The sequence below is a fragment of the Protopterus annectens genome, chromosome 3.part1, assembly GCF_019279795.1.
Source record: "Protopterus annectens isolate FY-2018-M chromosome 3.part1, PAN1.0, whole genome shotgun sequence".
Lineage (NCBI taxonomy): Eukaryota > Metazoa > Chordata > Ceratodontiformes > Protopteridae > Protopterus > Protopterus annectens.
This window is the reverse complement of record NC_056732.1, coordinates 828,871,564-828,892,871: the sequence shown is the minus strand read 5'-3', so window position 1 is coordinate 828,892,871 and position 21,308 is coordinate 828,871,564.

Sequence of the window (21,308 nt, the reverse complement as noted above, 5' to 3'; positions counted from 1 at the left end):
CCTTTGTGTAGGGGAATTATGTGTGAGACTTTCCATAGTGTAGGAACATAACTTTTTGACAGAGATCTGTTAATCAAGTGTGATACGGGGGGAATTGAGACTTTCCATAGTGTAGGAACATAACTTTCGGACAGAGATCTGTTAATCAAGAGTGATACGGGGTAGGCTAGAGCGTCAGCTGCAAGTTGAATGTATTCACCTGGGAGGTTGTCTGCTGCTAATCTGGTGGTTTTAAGTTTAGTTAGTAGTTGTTTTATTTTGGAGGTAGGAACAGGAGAGAAAGAGAAGCTAGTTGGGAGATTGTTAGTTCTAGTTGATGGTGTGGGTTTATGGGGGGAGTTGTGTTGTCTAGTTAGTGATAGTATGGTTTGTGTGAAGTGATTGTTGAAAGAGGTAGCAATATTTTCGGAGGAGTAAGTTAAGTTAGGAGTGGGTGTACTTACTTTACCTGGGTGGAGGATGGAGTTTATTGAGGACCAGAATTTTTTGGGGTTATGTTGGGAGGAGGCAAGGGCAGACTGGTAGTATTGGATTTTGTCCTGTTTTATAAGCTTTTTGGTTCTATTGCGTAGTTCTAGGAATTTTTGCCTAGTAGAGGGGGTTTTGGTTTTGCACCAGTTGCCCCATGCTTTATCCCTGTTTTTCATTTCAGACTTTGTGTTTTTTTGTAGCCATGGGGATTGTTGGGCTCTAGTTCAGGAATGTCTTATGGGGGTGTGGTAATTAAGGATGCTTAGGAATGGTTTATTAAAGTAGTCAACTGCGTCATCTAGTTTGAGGTATTTTAGAGGTTGCCAGTTACAGTCTTTTAGGGATGAGCTGAATGAGAGAGGGTTGAAGTTAGTTTTTTTGCGTATTTGACGGTAGATGATGGGTTTTGCTTTATAAAGGTGTTTTCTTAGTAAGAAGGTTGGGGAGTGATCACTGAGGCTGTCATATAAGCAGCCTGCTATATATGACTGGGATCTCTTATTGACTAGTATCCAATCAAGGGTAGTGTGTTTGTTGGAGTTATTTAGCCTAGTAGGTGACTGGACTAGTTGGGTGAAGCCATGAAGATTTACATGATGGGTTGGGTGGTTGCTACAGCAGGATTGCCAGTCAGTGTTGAAGTCTCCTAGAATTAAAGTTTCTTGGGGTAGGTGGTGGGTAGTCCAGCTGAGGAGGTTTTCAAGTGGAGGGATGTTGTGGCCAGGTGGGAAGTAGTAACCTATTATGTTTAGGGTTTTATTTTGGTTTATTTTAAGGTTGGCATATATTATTTCTTCCTTACTGTACCATCTCCTTGCAGAACAAGAAATAATTATCCATAGTCATAGACAAGTACTTTCCTGCTATCATTGCAGCAACTCTGGTGAATATGGGCATCCTGAAGCAATGCAGCAATTGCCTCACATGTACTGTTGACCACTTAAATCTTAAACAAACTGATATAGTGTGTCAGTGATATAGTTACATAATGCTACTGAATGCAAGGCTGTCACATACAAGTGCTTAGAAAAACAGGTTATCAGTAAAGCACACACTACACCCAATTCACAAAGTATGGACCTAACACATAGACTCACATATACTAAGGCTCTTAAATATAAGCTCTCTAACTACAAACACCTCCCAAACATTACACAAAAAAAGTATCCTCAACAACCTCATGAGCATTCAACAAAGTCAGCACCCAACATGATACATATGGCCATGTCCTACTGTGTCTCAGCTTCTAAGCACATAAGACACACCACCAAACAACCCAATAATTTGGTCATAGGAAACTGCATTCTGGGATGCACAGATGTCTCACTCACATACCTCTCAGCTGCACAGTTTTTACAGAATGTCTAGAGTTTTGCCTCATATTTTTGGTCTGCTCGTCAAAAACGTTGTTTTCTTGCAAATCATGGAGGAGTGAAGTAACTAGATAATGACAAATATTTGAATTTTAGACTTCATATGCTTCAGGAAATGCAAGCTAATGCATAACCTGTTATTTTAGTAACTTTCTGTTTTTATAGCAGTAATAGCTAAAATTTGTCTCAATTTTTGTGCTTTTGTCCCTCCATTATTTCTGATTTTGTCCACATTTTTTTCACTAAGTGGTTGAGAGGTCTGCCCATTCACCAGGCTAAGTAAGGAGAGAGTCACATTCAGCTGTCTGTCAGTGGCCAGGATCCTTCAAATCACACATGCTCTTAGGTCATAGAATCACAAATACCATTGTGACTCAGATACAGTCAATCTGGGCATAAATGACCTAAGACATACCTCACTGGAGTACATGAAGAGAGACATGAGAGAGGTCTCGGACTATGTGTCCCAGGCCATTAAGGGCCTACCACTGAGCAGCATTCTATCATGTTCAAGGATGATACCACAATATGAGCAGAAAATAATTGACTTTCACAATTGGGTTAGAGAATGGTGTCAATCAAAGGGGGGTATAATATTTATCAGCCTGGAAGCATATGGTTGATAGACCATGCAGCTTTGCCAGGGATGGTTTGTACCTGTCCCCACTGGGATTTTGAATATTGGCTAATGCTTGCCACCCCCATACTGCCTGTTTTTAGGCATAACCAACCAAATAAACCAACTTACATATCTAAACCACTGCAGGAGAATCTGAAGGTCTTACTGCTCAATCCCTGGAGTCTAAACAAGGAACTCCACTCCCTGTAAGCTTTCCTCGCCCTGGTAAATGTAGACTTCTGCACAGTTACTGAAACTTGGTTTAAAACCAAGACCTAACAGTGCAGAGTTACAATACATTCTACACATTTAGACCAAGTACTGCACAGGAAGGGAAAGGTGTAGACATCTCTATTTATATTAAAACAAACACACCTCAAGGCTGGTCCATTAGTATGATATGACTGAGCTTCCCCATGTCCAAATTACCTTACACCAAGTCCCATGTCATATCTTTGCCATTTATAGGCCCCCTGCATGACACAGGAAAACCATAATATATAGTTACGTGCACTGGAGACACTCTCCATTCAACCCAACACTATACTCATGGGCAACTGTAACTACCCCAGTATAAATTGGGAATAGCATGATCCCTAACATGCATGCTCAAAGATTCTTGGACTTTAACACCTTAGACAATTTAGTCTATATGCCGACTGTGGGTTCAGACATGATTGACTTGGTCTTCACAAACATGACAGAACATTGCATCCTCCCTAGTGTAATGTCCTTGCTAGGCAGGTCAGACCATAAAGCTGTCTCCTTTGAAGTAAAGTTAAAGCCCAGGGACACAGGCTAACCTTGGAACTTTTAGGAATTATTCAAGGGCAAACATCCTCAACCAAGTAACATCCTGGAAAATTTTCAAACCCTGCCAAACCTAGAGAACACTGCTGCATATGCAAAGTCATTCATAGAAACCTATATTAACAGTTGAATAGAGACAGCTGTACCTACATAGGTGAAGTACATGATCAACTCAGAAAAGAAGCCATACTGTAGAATGCAACCATCAGTAGGTTGTGCAACAAAAGGAAGCAATTAATGGTCAAATTTATAAGGTGCAATGCCCAACAAGGCAAACAAATCCCTTATTAGGCTAAATAAGCAACTCTGAATGCTAATAAAGTCCATCAAAGTCAAATTCGAGGTAAAGTAGCCTCCCAGTCCAAGGGCAATCACAATGCTTTCTTCAAATATGTACATAACCTCAGAGACAATACACAGCAATGTATCAAATTATTGTAAATGGTGCCACCTATATGGAGCTAGAAGATATAGCAAACTAACTAGGTGACAAATTTATATCCAATTTGACCTCCCTCTCTCGCCTACATACCTGTCAGGAAATACTCACATAACTACCCCAACTATCACAAGATTGCAGGTGTTAAAGTTGTTCTCCAAGGTCAAGAACACTGCAGCAATGGGTCCCAATAATATCCCAGGATGCTTCCTTAGTAGAATGAAACATAAACTACTGGGACCACTAGAAAAAGTGTTTAACCACAGGCTCCAAACAGGCATCTTGACAAATGAATGGAGGACTGCAATGATTATTCCACTGCCCAAGGGTGGGTCATCCACCGGCTCAGGAATTATCGACCCATAATCCTGACTAGCCTGATATACAAAGCTATGGAGAGAATAACCATGGATATCCTAAATGATGGCATAGTTAACCTACAAACATTGGACCCAAATCAGTTTTGGTTTGTCACATGCAGATCTTCCCTTCTCAACCAGAGAAAGTCACCAAAGCAATGGATGGGAGCAAAATAGTGCATACCTCTTACCTTGACATGGACAAGGCATTTAACAAAACACCCTACTCGGCTGTTATAGAAACAGCTCATTAAACTAAATATAAACCCCTGCATCACCTACTGGCTAGCCAGTTGGTTTACAGACATAACCCAAAAAGTTAGAATTGGGAATTCTTCCTGCATAAAAGGCTGGTTACTAATGGGGTGCCTCAAGGCTCAGTGCTAGGGTCAGTCTTGTTTGGCATCTACTTCTCTAAGGTGAGGACTAATGTCAAGGTTCTCTGTCTGACCAAGTTTGCAGGTAATAGCAAATTGGGTGCAGTCACTGAATCCCCCAAGACACAAACATCCTCCAAGAAGGTCTGAAGCAGATTAATAACTGATGCCAGAGTCGTGGTCTAAAACTCAATGACAAAAAGTGCATCACAGTATCTTTTGTAAAGACAGCCACCCCAGCAAACTACTACATTGACAATACACCCTTAAGGGAAAATTCTGTAGTTGGGAACACATATAGACAGTGATTTGGCATTTGACTGCCGTCTGTCTACTGTCGTGAAAGTATCATTCTATGTTGCCCAATTTATAAGCAGGGCTATGGCATTTAAATCAAAACACGCCATTGCTCCATTGTACTCTGATTTGGCAAAACTAGTCATTCAGTACAATGCCTCCTTCAGTATGTACTCAGCCTGGCATATGCAAAGACTAGGGCAGACTCTGAGATTCATCACCAAAAGAATGCATGGTGTGAAAAACAGACCACCTCAAAGGCTTGTCTTTATTTTCAGTCTTCTACAGAGATTGCTGAGAGCTGACATATTCCTGTCCTAGAAAGTACCCCCCAGTCCAGCCCTAATAGAACTGTTGCACATCCATAAAACAAATAGCATCAGGAACCCCCAATTCAAGGACTTAAACCTTGCCTGCAACATAAATCGTACCTGCTGGTGGGACAATTATGTGTCTCAGAAGCTCCATCTTCCCTGGAACAAGCTCCCACGTATGTGTCACAGAGCTCATCCTTGCATTTATTCAAGCAAAACTTACATCAGTGGATGGAGAACCATAAAAATACCCCTGGTCTGGCATGCGTGTCTCTGTTACAGAGAGGAAGCTCATAAATGCCTGGTTACCTATGCACAAGTATATATATCCCCTCAAAATCCTTCAGAATCAAAACCTATCATACCTTGTTAGGAAACATGGCTAGGCTTAAAAAAACTCTCAGGCCAACAGCTTAGTATTCTACTATGATAACTATGATACTATGACAGTCTGCATTTTGATTGGATTTAATAGAACCATATTAATGCGTCCTCACAGACAATGTTTGTTAAGTGGATTTTGTAAGGTAAGTCTTTCCTTCCATTATTTTTATTTATATCTTCATTCAATATGATTATGTCATATAAGGAGTGTATATATTTAATATTGTGAAGGTCAGAGTGGAGGTTATTAATGAAAAGTGAGAAAGAATGGGTCCAAGAGTGGAGTACTGACATAATACAGAGGTGAGTAAGGAGGTGTCATAATAAATTAATCAACAAAGTATGCAACTGGACAAGTGTTTAAATATGGAGAAAAAACAGAGGAGGGATAATTGTGGAAAGCCTAGGTTTGCTAGTTTACAAATAGCAATGGGCTCTTCCATGTCAAAAGAACATTTTAGGTCAACAAAGATTCCACTGGTGAGAAAGCCTCCATCCATCTTTGAAAAAATGAAAACAGTTGCCAAATACAGGGCAGTATTAGTATTAAAAGCAGGCCTGAAACTATAATGCGCTTTAGTAAGAGTGTGAAAAAGCATCACATGGTTAGACATTTAATATAAATTAACTTTTCAGCAATTTTGAATGAGCTGTAGAGAAGTGCCACAGGTCTTTACTGATTAGTTTGTGAGGGTTTGTTCATTTTGTTATGGGGTAATATGGTTGGATTTCCATTTTATGCAGATGACTCCATCATGCAGAATAAGGTTCTGTAGACATACAAAAGGAATAAGAATATGAGTGACAACATTTTATTAGAAATTTAGGGTGTAAGGAGTCATTGCCACAGTACAGGGATGGGGCATAGCAGGTTGTTGATGACATTAAAGGTTAATGGCTTTAGTCAGAAACTTCTTAAACAATGTACTTCTTTGAAGAATTTAAGGCTTGTGTCAGGCTGTGGACTGGGTTGTAAGGGTAACAGAGCAGAAGTGGGAGAGAAAGTGTAGAGGTAAATAAATATTTAACTAAGGTAGCTGTAATGGTAGTTCTATGAGAATCTGAACCTCAAGTATGTGCTATATCAAGGCTGAACTTTAGATCTTTTTAATCTAAATTTGGCCTGTGTCAGAAGTGTGCCTGTTTAGATATGAAGACAGTAGCACTGGTAGATTTGACTATGATCCCAACTTTATATTTTAATTGTTTGGGTTGGAGGCAGTCAGTGTGATTATCGGTACCACATTAAGTATAATCCCTGGAACAGTGAAAATCTAAGCATGGTTAGGGGGACTATGTACTATTATCAAAAGTGTGAAGCTGTGATATCAAGAGTATTTTCCTTCTTCAAGGTCCAGTAATTTCAGAGTAAAGAAATACGTAAGTAGTAGATATGTGGGGGCAAACTTAAGCTTTGTAGGTGCGGGAGGGCCACAACTCTCCAAACTGATGCAAAAGTGAAACACTGAGTTTCAGAACTTTCAAGTTTCAGGCCTCACAGTTACTGTCTCTTTCACTTCTAGTAGAGAGCCCACTTTTATAAAGAGATAGCCATGGAAACGTATTTCTTCCAAAGTGTTATTTAGCTGTTGAAAGTATATTACTAAAAGAAAAGAGTGAAGTATATGAATCGGTGACCATATAATATGGGGATAAATCAATGGGGTTGAGTGTAAGGGGGAGGTTACCTTTGGAATAAGGAAAAAGCAACCAGAGATGACAGTACAGGGCTTTGGGATGTCCTGAAAGACTAAAGTGTGGGTAAGTAGTGGTGGTTATTGAAATATTTGTCCAAAACTATAATCATTACCAGAACTTGATATGGAGTGTGTAGGTTCATTGACAATTTGGGTTAGGTTATAGTTTGTATCTGACTGGTGTAGTCCACTTTGCAGATTTCCTAGGCAGCTTGTGTTAATATCAACAATGAGAGCAAAGTATTTATGAAGGACTAGACAGAAAGAAATTTGAATATACTTGAGTAAGAAGACTATAAAGAAAGGATGAAGGAGAATCTTTTATAACTAGCTAAGAGTGGTAGATGTTACTATTAAAAGAAAAAAAGACACCATTTAAAAGTGGTTACTTAAGAGGGGTTTTACTGCGACTCATTGTAATGGATCTTTTGCTTTTTATAAAGGGAGTGAGTTATCAATTCTGATAGGACTGAGTGAGAAAGTTGGTCATTCATGGATATCGACAATGTTAGTAGCATGTAGTGGAGAAGTGGAGATATGAAATTTTGGGAAATGAGCATCTGTTAAATGAGGGGTGGTACTGACTAATGAAAGAACACGGGATAAATAGATAAGCCAATACGGATGAGAAAGAAGAAAGAACATTATCTACAGCCTAACACTACAGATATCAGGATAACTGCGGGAATAAAGAAAATGAGGAAAGAACGTATCTGCCACCTGAACAGGACAAGTGAGGGAATACTGATGAAAAAAAGTTGCTGAAAATTATCTGCTATGCATGTCCCTTTGCAGTGGAGAGGCTAAGTGGGGGAATAAATCACAGAGTTCTTCTATGTAGTATAAATTTCCAGTACTGGAAAGGATTAACAAACATTATAGAGGGGGAAATGGAGAAGACTGAACCAAGGTGACTGAGGAACACACGTTTATGCCACTTCAGTACTCTGCAGGGAAGAAGACGATGGTGAGGGATTTTACTTACAATGTAAATCCCTCATGCATGAAGAAGGGTATGGGGTATTAAAAGAAGAGAATGACAGGGAGGTACTGGATGTTTGAAAGGGCATTTACAGGTCATTTAACTTTCCTTACTGGGATAAAGACTGGAATTGATGCTACCAACAAGTGCTTCAGTTAAAAGAATTATTCATTATAATGGGAAATTGAAAAACAGAAATGGGGATGGTAGGGAGTACTGGAATTTAAATAAGGGAAGAATGCATGTAGTGGTTAAGTTCACGGAAGTGGTATGGATGTGGGTGAATTAATGTGATACCAAATGCATCTACCTACCTTTCTGTCTATCAATCTATCTATCTTATTTACTCATTCATTCATTAATTTTAATAAATTTAAGATCCTTTTCTGATTTGTTTGATTTTGTTCAAAACTTGATGCAATGGGAGAACAGACAACAGACTGTTATTTGTAATATAATGACGCGAAAGAAAATTGAGGATTGTAAGTATAACCATTTTGTAGTGCATTATCAGATAGGTTGATGGTCTTAAGTAGGTTTGGTCACCTATGGAAGAGGAGATGTATAAGTCAATGATGATGTGGTGGGTGGGAATAGGCAATTTGAGAAGTGATTTTAGTCCTTATTTATTCATGTGAAATGACAAGAATAAATCCAGATGATACTCTGTCATGCACAAGTTATTACTTATTGTAGATAAGCTGGGTCAGCAAAGCAAAGCAAAGCATGGCATTACAAAATGAGCAAACAAACTAAAACAGGAAAAAAAATGGAAAACTCCCACCACAGGCAGTATAGCTGTGAATCAAGAAATACCCTGATGGATAAAGAGATACTTTAAACCAGTTCAGCTGCACTGCAGATCTGAAAATTATTTAGCTACAGATATAAGCAGATATTTAGGATACCTCAAGACTGAATGCTATTATATGCTATAAATGCTTGTCTGCTCTAACTACACAGTGTTTTGAACACTGATGTTCTGCTAAGAAAACTGTTAAAAAATATTGGGAGGTATTGTGATTAGATATGGAAAGACTGACGAATGAGTTCTGCATTGCTAATGGAAATGAGATGTTGTGATAGGTGACTGGTAAAACTGTAGGTGAATCTTAAACTTACCCAACTCATTGCTTCCCTGTCTGATCTTCTGAGGTCTGCTCTGCTATCAGCATTTAACACTGCATTCACTTTGCCACAGTAACTTTTTAGGTGTACTTGGAATCAGGCATGCTCCCTAACTGTTCACTGTACTATTACATATCCTCTGGTGCTGCCAGTTACCTGGATTTGATTAGGGGTCCTGGTCCTGGAAAGCCAGTGCGATTGTAGTCATTGAAGGAATTATGGTATTCTTGAAATCCCTTCCCATTATTGTCCCCACAGTCTCATCAAAAATACTTCTATCCAGTCATGTATTATTGCCCTTATGAGTTAAAATATCTCCTCACCTTTCTTCTGATCTGTATGGACTGCATGCTGAAACTATGTCTCTTTCTCTCTCTCTCTCTCTCTCACCCCTGCCTTCTATGAAATAATGATAACCTCTTTATAGTGCTTCCCCTGTTTCACATGAAAATATATATATCATAAACCATTTCCTGTTTCCTTTTTAAGATAATCTACATTCTTTTAGTTCCATTGAATTTTCATGCCAAAAAAATGGGAAAAAAGATGACTTTGTTTTCTTCCCCCTTTTCTCTGTACAGATGATGCGTCTTTCAGAGTATCCCAGTGCCCCCTTCAGTGGTTTTCTTGCTGATAGCTATATTGTTTATATACTTTTAGGGCAACCTATATGGCCATCCACATAATACGTCTACATCTTTGTTTTGTGCTGTTAACCTTCAAATGCTTAGTATTTTATTTACAGTTTTGCATTCAGAATTTACTTCCACGCATTACTTTGAAGCAAATATAATCTGCATTGTTTTAGTCCCTTGCTTCAACTATTGCCAAGTCACTGTTTGTCATTTCCACTCCTCAGTGCACTGTCTTTATTGCATATCTTTTTGTAAGCTACATCAAGATATGCTTTCCTCTCCAGCTCTTTTATAAAGCCTTTGCCAAGAAAGTTAAATGGACAGACTTGATACTGAATCTTGTCATACACAATAAGTAAACACATTCTTTTGACAGGCCATTTATTTTAAATCTCTGTGACCTAATTGCCTTAGTGAAGTAGGTGGCCAAACAGGAAGACATTATATGTCTTTTATGATCAAAGAGGCTTTCATGCTGCAGCAATGTTATTATCTAAAAGAGACAGCTGATAAAAAGCTGTCTGTATTTATATGGCATGATTGTGAGAGCTTACCATTGTAAAAACATGGTGCACAGACTGAGACAGTTCAGAGAATGGAAGCAGAAGGTTTAATGCTTTTAACCAGAAACTGTATAACTTCCAAAAGAAGGAAACAGAATAAATGAACTTTAGAATGCAGTGGTGAAAAGAAAAAAAAACTCCTACATAACCTGCGCATGTACATTTTTTTAATACATAGAGCAATAATAAGATGATTCAAGCAACGTATAACTGCCATCAACCTCTATGTTTCTTTACAATTTGTGTAAAGTGCTAAACAGTAAAGTGCAACCTGACAAAATATTTTCATTCTACTGATTTTGGTTAAAATGATTTCATTATTTCATACAAAATGTACATTTTGACAAAATCTTAAGAATTAAAAACATGTTAAAAAGTTATCTTTATTCAATATTCTTTCAAAATAAAAAAGTAAAATGTGCATGATTCTTGCAATCTTTTAAAGCTGTAGTATGTGAAAGCATGTGTTTATGTGTTCATGTGCGAGTGTGTTTATGTGTATATGCTGCTATGTATATTTCAGCTGTTAAGATCAGGTGAAATGGTTATTACCACCAGTATTTCAGATGCCCCATTTATATGAGTCCATCATGTTACTTTATGATTGAGTTATAACATTAAATAGCATGAAAATATTTCTTTACTACATGCAGAAGCTGAAAAGCTCTCTTAACGTCTTTCTACTGAATTATATATTAAACTACATTTATGATATGAAACAAAAATAAATAATAATATGTGCAATCTTATGTTAAGACATGTAGCTTTTCTTCCACAGATGAAAAGTGCGCCCCCCTTTTTTAATCTGTTTAATAACGGATTCCCCCTTTGAGTTATACATTGACATATGTACGTGAAGGTCAAATTATAAGTAACAGAAATTTCACACTTAATCACAGGAGGTCAAGGTCAAATGTGTCATACACATCTCCTAAAGACAGGCTAGGTGATCATGGAAATGATTTTGAAAAGGGGTTGTCATGAGAGCTGGATGGTGAGTTGATCTAAAGTCATGACCTGCTTGATGCAAGTGATTCTACAGAACTGATGTGACAGTACTGTGGGACCTAGATGGGGACTGGGATCAGGAACTCAAATGAGAGGTTCTTATAGATGTAGATGAATGCTTGCATGACCTGCATGAAACCTGTTGTGCTTGTTTCCCCAACTAATTATAGTACTTTCTTGAGAAGCACTTGTGATCTGCCTTCATGTGTCTGAATAGTACCTTGTCCTCTTCCTCTTGTAACTCTTACTCCTATTTGAGTCTGGTAAGTCCTAACTAGTGTACAAATGGAGGCAGCCATGGATGCTTGATCTGCCACCACAGAACATGTCAGTGTGATCATGGCATTATCCCTACTCTATGCCATTTCCCTGTAGACCTATAAATCCTCATCCTTGGAGGACTCTGACCATTTCCAGCTCACTCTCTCTGGCAGTGCTCTGAACCCTAACAATGTCATGGCACATTTGCTGCTGACAGCTAATGCTTTATGAGTTTCCTGGGATAGCTGCAGCAAATTCCTATCCTGGCTCATCATTATAAAAGTGTCACTGAGGACACTCTTACCCCTGAATTTTTCCCATCATCCTCAAAGTGTTCATCTGGGTTTGGAGAAACTGATGGAGAGGTGCATGGCTTTTCTTAGTGTACAAACTGTATAATAATGTCAGCATGAGCTTGACTTTGTGATGCGCCATCACTTCCTGCAGAGTGAAATCCTGCCATTCAACTCGGGGATAACATGTCATTTTCCTGAGGCTGTACCATAAATATAACTATATTATCATCAGTTTCAACAGACATTCTGCTGCTGCTGTTATCCTCCAAATGTATTGGTATAGTGGAACTATTTGCTTCATTACCAATAAAGAAGTAGCATACACTACTGTATCCTGAGTAAGGAGGTGTGGAAGACGTATACCATGCTCACTGCCTGCATTGTTATTATGTGCAGATATGGAAGATCATCTGTTAATAGTATTGGCCATGTGTTTAATGTAATCATTCCATGTTATCATTCAATTCTCTGTATAAATATGTTACTCTTTTTAAACCAACCTTCCGTATCAGATGTTGCTGATGCAGATGCTGTTAATAGCCAGTTTTCACATCACCTCTATTTATTCCAGTGCCATCATTTTCTGTGTCACAGTCATGCACATAAATGGAAAACAAGTATTCCTCATTTGGTGTTAAAGGGGTAAGTGTTAGAGTCCCCCCAGTGTAGGTTTGGGCAATTGCGTTCTGCCTCGCCATGGTTCTACCACATCCTACTATATCATTTGCCCTCTTCTTGCATTATGTTAATGTGTAGTTCATTCCACTGACAGGGTCAATATTCATTACAGCTTGATTCCAGGCTTTTGCTGGTCTCAGATAGATTGGGTGTCCCTTTACCAAGCAGACATTTGCCATACATTCTAAGGGCTGATATGAGGATATGGTTTTCCTCATGACTGAAGTTGTCCCTTCCCTGCCTTGATAGCTTGTTTTTACATTATTACTACAGATAAAAACATGCAACCATCATACACAAAAAAACTTTTGATGTAATTATAAGTCAGACAACTTGGCAATGAAAGCATGCCCACTATCTTCTGAAAAAAACAATTAGGTTACACAAACCCCAGAATTATATATACCCTATAGCATTTCAGTCAAGTCAAGTAAAGTTTTGCTGAAGTAATGTTTGCGCTATTATGAATATATTCAATAAGGAAAGCAGTGTTTAGTAAATTCATCCTTCTACTAATGACTTTCTTGTAATCAATACTGTCATTTTTCATTCATCTGTAACACTCAGAAATCTACTAGTAAGCACTCATTTATCTTGAGCCATGAAAGCATCCTTGTCACTTCAGTACTTCACTATTAAATCACTGCATTTCTGCCATGTATCCACAAGCACTAAATGACACCAAAGTAAATGCTTTTGTCAGTAATCACTTATTATTTTCTCTGTTGTAATGATTTTCTGTTTACAAATTACACATTTAGAATATTCACTAAAGCCATTGTACTATGCTCATCATATGAGTAAAACAAAATATTTCTTGGTGAACTTTAATCCTATACCATTTTGAAATGTTTCATATTAATTTGCAATATTTCTATTGATTTTCTTAATAAAAAGCCAACAGTTTCCTAAATCATTTGCCAGCTAACTAAAGTAATCACAAGTTAATATAGCGGTGCTAAATTTATACAAATAAGTTTAGGGTCATATATGCATTTGTATGCAAATTAAGCCCTATTACATTTATCTCTATGAATCGGAGTAACACACAAATGCATACTCCAACTTAAATACATAATTAAGTCTCAGCTACCACTGAACATATCCTTGGGTTCACATGAACACACTGGGGATAGCTACAGATTCTGCCACAGTCCTCAGCAGTCCCTAGAATGTTGTAGGAATGCACAGATAGCCTCAGTTATTTTCTAAGCTGACCATGTTTAGAAAAGACAAATGGGGTAATTCAATAAAGCCTACATGGACCTATTCTCTGTGTAGGAATAGTGTTAAAGCTTGGACATGGAACATGTCCACCGAGCGATCCAGGAAACAAGGCTGGGGGCATGAACGAGCCTCTTGGCTCTGTGCAGACACGGATATGATTGCATAATACAAATTACCTAATTTGCTGGTGAAAACCATGCAAATGAGGTGTTTTTGTAATCCAGAAAGCAGGCAGGCATCCGTGTAGGTGCTGTGTCTGCAGGAAAAATGTACACTGTTACTAACCATGTACCAGAATGTAAAAATAAAACAGGGGCTGTGACACCTCAAATAAAAGCATGTATTAGGTGCAGTAGGCATGCCAATGGACAAAACTATGGCCATCAACATTTAAAAGGGATGCCATTACTGAAAAATTAAAAGTATTTTTTATGACATATGTCACGTTTAAGTGGCGGGCAGCGATGTACAAACATACTTGGCTGCAAAAAAAAATTAAAATAGTACGATATGATAGTTAAGGTTATATTGAGGTTTCCTATAATGCTGGCCAGCATGAAGAGTCATACAATGGCAGGTTATAGCTGTTGCTAAGGACATAGGCTCCGGTGTAGTGCAGTATCTAGGGTATATGCAATTAGGTGTATGTAAATGAGCTAAGTTTATTGAATAGCAAAATGGGCCACATTGTCCAAAGGGACTAACTGTGTAAGGGCTATAACCATGTTAGTGTAGGCAGAAGAGACAGCTGACATGAAAAGGGTGTGTGTCATGGTTTGTGTAAGCACATTGGAGCTCTGTGGCTCCTGTTTGCGCTTAGCTAAGCACAGCTAAGTGGGGGGAGGGTGTCTGAGGCTGCTAAGCTGTGCTTACCTGGTTAAAGAAAAGCTAAGTATGCTCATGTACAGGGGACGGCCTTTTCTGCTCAGCAATGTTTATACTAGCTCCTCGGGTTTGCAAGGAGCACTTTGGGGCTTAGCAGTGGAAGAAATGGAAAAAAGGAGGGAAACAGCCTGGGAAAGCCGATCAAGCAAAAATGACTGATAAGTCCTGTTCCACTCACACTGGCCCATTCAACCCCTCAATAATATGCCTGGCAGGTGGAATGTATCATAGTCAGCCAATCTACAAGGTGGAAAGGGACATACTACAGCAACTCACCAAGCTCTGCCGGCCACACCTCAGACCCAGAGCCAACAAAGGGAAACCCATCCCAGTGGAAAAAAAGGTATGTGCAGCCTTAAGAATACTAGCTACAGGTACTTTCCAAAGACCTACTGGGATCATCATGGGGATCTCACAGGCATCCGCATCAAGGGTATTCCACCAGTTCCTGGATGGTATGCTAAGACATGCCAGTGAGCACATTTATTTCCTCAACACCCCTGAGGAGAAAGCCAGCAATATCCATCTCTTGCACCATGTAGCACACTATCTAGAGGTACTGGGTGCCACAGACTGCACTTGTGTACACATCAAAGAGCCACCTGGTGAGGAGGGTAGAGACTACACCAACCGCAAGGGGTATCACTCCATCAACTGCCAGGTCATGTGCAATGCCCAGGGCATTATCATCAATGTGTGTGCTGGCAGCCCTGGCAGTTATAACAACTTCCACATCTGGCATGCATTGCAGCTGTACCAGGTATTTGCCAGAGGGGACATCCCATACAGGCATCTAGTGGGGGATGCTGGCTATGCACTGGAACCGTGGATGATGACACCCATCAGAAATGCACACACACCCACTGAAGAATGCCATAATGAGGCACATGCACACACTAGGAATATTGTAGAGCATGTGTTTGGGCTGCTCAAGTCACGGTTCCTCTGCCTTGACATATCTGTTGAAGTCCAGCCACATGTGCACACATGTTGATAGCGTCTGCCATGCTACACAATATGATCCTGTGGAAATAGCTGTGACAGGAACATCAGAAGGAAGGGACACACAGCCCCCACCATTGCCAAGGTCACCACAGGCACAGAGGTACTCGGAGGAGGAACCCTCTGAGCTTTTCCCTGTAGGCAAATGTAGACGTGCTCAGTATACTCTGGCCTTGGCAAACAGGCAATACATAGCATATGCACCAACACCCTAAGGGCCCAGGGACTGACACCTCACTCTGACTCACATACACATAGTAAAATGGATGCCACCCACATTACACTACCTATACCTTAGCATGTTGTACTGCCTGCATCTGACACAGTCAGCCCTGAAGCACTGTCCTCTCAATTGCTGCTGGCACAAGGTAAGTCACTCTTATTAACAATAAATGAATGGGGTAGTAGACTAGGGTAGCATATGTATGGTATTGCTGCATGTATGCATGGAATGGAGTGGGTTACCAGGATAGCAGTAGACAATGGACAGCTATGTGGGACAATAGGAACTCTCTCCCAAATACTGCCTGCCCCACAATATGCAGTAGGCCCTAAGCCAGCAAAATCCACTGCACTATGTGAGGGACTTACAAACAACAGGGTCAAAGAACAAATACATGGACATCAATGTTGGAGTCCCATACATAACTCTAAACCTCTTACAGCAAGAAATCTGTACAAAGCCAGAAAGAAATGTGGAACAAAGGCCGAAAAACATGGACAAGTCTTAAATAATCCTCTTAGAAACATAGAAAGTTGATAGAACAACAGATGTTGCAGTAGCATGAATTCTCTGAAGGGCAAGAAGTCTGAAACTCAAATGTCTGTCATTACTTTCTAACTTCAGTCTTTAATGAGTTCACTATTATTTGCCACACAACCACAGTTTTATGAAAAATGGATCGAAAATATGAGCCAAACATCTGGATAGTCTGTGAAGATGTTTACAGTTGAGAGGTATGCCCTCCTCCCCTCAACACACCTGTGTTCCCATAGAACTGCAGTAAGATTTATGTTTGTAAGGTAATAGCAGTAGACTACACATTCCCAGGGCTGTCACAATCAACTGGATAACTTGTTCCATTTCTACAATATACAGGAGTCAATGTGCTATGTATGTGTGTGGTTAATAGTGTCAGGATGTAGACAGCACTCACTAATGGCTATTGTGGATTAGTGGTCAAGTATAGTACTGTGGTTGCCAGGGTCCATGGTTCGAGCCTGGCTGTGCCAACTATTTTGCATGTCAGCTACACCAGTGGTAGGAGTTGTACACACTGTCCAGAAGTCAATATTTGTTACTGCAGGAAAGCTAGACAATGGAGGGACAGGTGGCCACAAATATGGACAGTACACAGCTCGGAGTAACCTACAAAGTGCCTAGTATAACAACAGGTTGTGACAATTCAGTGTAGCACCAGGTTATAAATGGTTGCCACGTGACTGTGGCAGTACTGGCAACAAGTCAGTGAGCGCCATCCATACCCCTGGAATGACAAGGTGTTACAGAATGTCCACACGTATGACTCATATATCTGCTCTGCTTGTCATAACATTGTATTTACCTGCCAAACTATTTGCAAAACAATAAAGTTTGATGTGAAAACATCAATGACAGACAGCTGAGATGCAGATGTCATACCTATAAGTAAATTCAAGCTAATACAAAACCATTCTACCAACTGTGTATGTTTGGAAGAGCAATAGTAAGAGCCTGCCCCCATGTCTGGGCCTGTGTCTGACTGTTATATATGGGCCTGTCCAGATGTCTGTCTGTAAGAGTTTGAAAGCTATGGCCAACAAGTAGCCTTATAATAACAGTGCAGCACAAACTGTCTGAGGACTGCAGCAGATGTATGGGGCACAATGATGGACAACCTGCTAAACAGGTACAGTCAGAGGTGTGAAGTCTGTAACCCTGTGTGTGATGCTATGACTTCTACCCACTCACACTGTAACTACAAATACATAACAGCAGCAACTGCAGACAAAGGATGTGACTGCACTACAGAAGAACAAAGAGAAACATATAAGAGTAAGGGGAACCACTGGCCAGACAAACACAGAATGTGCACACTAGAACAGTTTCTGCTGTAACATAGTTGCCTGCAGTATATAGGGTCAGTAAAAAAATGTCTGTTAGTGCTCCCTCTCATTACTCTCTACTGATCTGCCACTGACATACCAGGAAATCACAGTGCTATGTAGAATATACCACACATATTATGGAAAACTCTGCTCAGTCCAATGCACTCTGTAACCACACTAGTATATGACTCAGTTAATAAGGATAGTACACAGCCAGGAGATCCACAGCCAGTATATCACTAAGGAGCTGGACTGTTTACACAGACTCATCAGCTAATCAGCTGTAGCACACAAAATCCTGGAGAGGAGTACAGCTAGCTCTGGAATGGAGTCCAACTCTTACTATTGAAGGTCATACTGGGCATGCTCCTACACTTAGAGAATTACAGCCCATGTCTAAACCTACATCTGACTATACAACTGTGTTGTCCAGATATGTCTTTGCATATAGACAGCTAAGTACACCTTAACTGTCTCTCCACACCCCCATCAGACAGGATTACCCTCAGCTATCTGGAGGTGGCACATATGTGATATATCTGCATCTGTTGAGTGTGATAAACATACATATATATAGGTAACATATACAAATACATCAATTATTGGCAGGCAGAGAAGGGGGAGGGAGAGACAGACAGAGACAGACTGAGAGACAGACAGACAGAGAGGGAGACATAAAGAGAGAGAAACATCCTGAAAGGCATAGAGTGAAGTTCTGATGCAGACATTTGCACACCAACTGTAACCACTGGCATGTGTCAGTATGAAGGTTAGCTCCATTGTGTCATAGTAGTGATGTAGGGTGCTGTAATCTCAAATCACCTGCTGTGTGTGTGTGTGTGTGTGTGTGTGTGTGTGTGTGTGTGTGTGTGTGTGTGTGTGTGTGTGTGTGTGTGTTTCTAGGTTAAAGCATTTTGAGGCCTTTTCCACCCAGTAAATCTCCCATTACCCTACTTTACAAGGCCTGCTGATGTCATTCACCTTAGAAGTACCTTCAGACACTCTTCACCCATGTAAGCTCCATGGTACACGTCATAAATACATAGCACTATAGTACATACAGATAGATAGGTAGGGGTTCCAGTTTCAACAGTGGTGAATGGTGTGTGTCTGTTCCACCCAGTACACTTCCCATTGCCCTACTTTACAAGGCCTGCTTATGTCATTCAGCTTAGAAGCACTATTGGACAGTCTGTAGGTATATAATCTCTGCGGTGCATGCAATAATGACATAGCACTATAGTACAGAAAACTAGATAGGTAGGGGTTCTAATCCCAATACTGGCAAGTGTGTGTGTGTGTGTGTGTGTGTGTGTGTGTGTGTGTGTGTGTGTGTGTGTTTGTGTGTGTGTGTGTGTGTGTGTGTGTGTGTGTGTGTGTGCGTGTGTGCGCGCGTGTGTGTGTGTGTTTTGGTTATACCATTTTGAGTCCCGTTCCATCCTCTTGATGGTTGGGTCCCAGATGTGCTGTGACCTGGTGCCATGGTCAGATGAGGTGGGACAGGTGGATCCACTGGGATCTGCCTATCTAAACATGCTATGGTGTTGAGGTTTGTCAAAGTGTATTGGTTAGTCATGAACAAAACATTTTGACATTAGGTATAACAGCATGCATGGGTGTTCCAATTAACCCAGAACAATACAATTGAAAAAAAATGCATAGCAAACAGAACACAAAATAAATGGAATAACAGTCATTATTGTAACAGCATGCTAGCAACAGTTATGGCAACAGGACACCAACAGTGGGATTTGAACAAGGTATGTTAGTATGCAACCATTGAAATATATGAACAGTAACACAACACAAGTCCCAGCATTAGGTTTTAAGAACAGCATACCCGTAGTATAGGAATAATAATTAGTGATGCAGATAAGGGGTGGGGAGAGAAAAACAGTCCATTACCAACTGTATAGGCGATATTTTTCACAACAGTACTGCTCAATACTGTACAGGTCTGCCCTCACTTTACATCTACCTGTGGCCTATAGCTTCTGTAGCATGTACATACCTGTTAAGCTGTTGACCTGGAATGGTATGGGGCATGCTGTGGCAACTCTAGGTACATGATTAGAGGAGACTTGTACATGTCAGGGTTACATATATGACTAATAAGGTGTACCCTGCACTGATTCTGTGTGAGTGTGCTACTGGCATACTTCAACTAGATTCATATCTGTGTCCAAGGTTATTGGCAACAGTGATCACTAGCCGTGAAAGTGTGACACTTGAGAAACATGTATCAGGAAGAGCGCATGGTGTATATACCTATCCTGCTGTCATTTGTAGGCAAGGGGCTGGACACTGGAACATTTGTACACAGTTTATTAGTATACCCTTCATACAGCTAATACAAATGTTTCTTTACCTGTAAGCCCTGTGCGGAAAATATCTGTTAACACTACCTGACTGTTTCTATAAATACTCAGGATTACTTGTGTGTAACTATAAACACATCTTAGTACATGTCCCAGGATTCAAACTTTGGTCTGTGTGTGCAAGAATGAGCAACATATCTATTTCTTATCACGTTGAGCTACTGGGGCACTGCTGTCTGCTGCTTGACTGCTTTGTACCTAAAACTCACTTGGTTATAAAGTCTGACCTTGTAATATAAGTGGAGTGTCACAGAGTACTGTGGTGACAGTTGAACATACATGCCTGAAAGTTGTGCATGACAGATAGTGAACTGTGTATTAATACTTGGAATGTAGGTGTACACATTTAACCCCTAGTGGATGTAATTATGTGTGATCTGTACAGACCATAGCAGGGTTCTGGGTTTCATACCCAACCCATACACATTTGCACATCATATATTTGCAGTCTCCACCTATTATAGTGTCATACTTGCCTGCATAAGCATACCTACATTCAGGACTACATATTGCTAAAATTCAAAGGTTAACAAATGACAGTGCTACAGGGAACACACTAGAATACATTACACATTACTATTCAAGGATCAGATCTTAGTGCAGAACATATATCACATTTCATTGTATCTTGCTTTACAGCTCCACATCTACAGTTTGGCATAACAGCTGGTTATCAGACAAACCTCAGTCAATTCATACTCTCATAGCCATATTTGCTGGGTAGCACCTGTACACTTGTATTTCTTTAACAAGAGACCAGATTAAGCACAACAGTTTGTGGTAATAAGTTTTATTGAGGGTGACATGACACAGTGGTTTATTACATTCAAAATTCTAAATTCAGTTGTACTGCATATCCTGTAGATGATGAATGAATGTCATTTGTTACCTTTACAGTAGCAAGCACAGTGTACTTTATTACCAGATTCATTCCTACACAGTATTACTACAGTATTGGCTTTCTTTTATCAATAGTAGCTTGTTTGCTGTCCTCATCTCTGTTACATAGTACGTGGTATTAGTCACTTATATTAATG